Here is a 617-nt window from a genome sequence, read left to right as displayed (position 1 = left end):
AGCAAGCATCGAAAGCCTTTTTTAAAATTATTATTATTATTATTATTATTATTATTATTAATATTATTATTATTATTATTATTATTATTATTTATTATTATTATTGTTATTATTATTGTTATAACCTACGTTTTGCAAAGGCAGGATATCTTTCAAAAGCGTTTCCTGTTTGTTGCATGGAGTGTCATGGAAGTTAAGCTGCCCAGACTTCTTGTCAGTCTGCCTGCTGTGTATTGTGTACCCTTTACATTTCTCTGGGTAATGTTTTTAAATAGATTTCATTGGTTACCTATAAACCAGTCATGCATGAACAGTCTGGGAATTGTGTGTCATTTTTGAAACTTTGTAAAAAACGAGGCCAACAGAAAAGCACTTTAATAATAAGGGTTTATTGGTGTTGGTTGAAAGAAATCTCATATTATCATTGGTTGATTAGTTTGAAGGAATGTTGCAAGTCTTGAAGAATTTGTACTGTGTACTCTACTGTGGAAATGTGCTCATGAACCTCTCTAATGGATTCATCAGTTGGTCATGCATTATTTGGCTTCAATTCACATGCAGTTAATGAAACTGATTCCAAAATGTAACCACACTGTTAGAGATTGAATTGAAGACAT

The sequence above is a fragment of the Polyodon spathula genome, chromosome 9, assembly GCF_017654505.1.
Source record: "Polyodon spathula isolate WHYD16114869_AA chromosome 9, ASM1765450v1, whole genome shotgun sequence".
NCBI lineage: Eukaryota > Metazoa > Chordata > Actinopteri > Acipenseriformes > Polyodontidae > Polyodon > Polyodon spathula.
The sequence above is the reverse complement of the archived record's forward strand: the minus strand, read 5'-3'. Positions refer to the sequence as shown.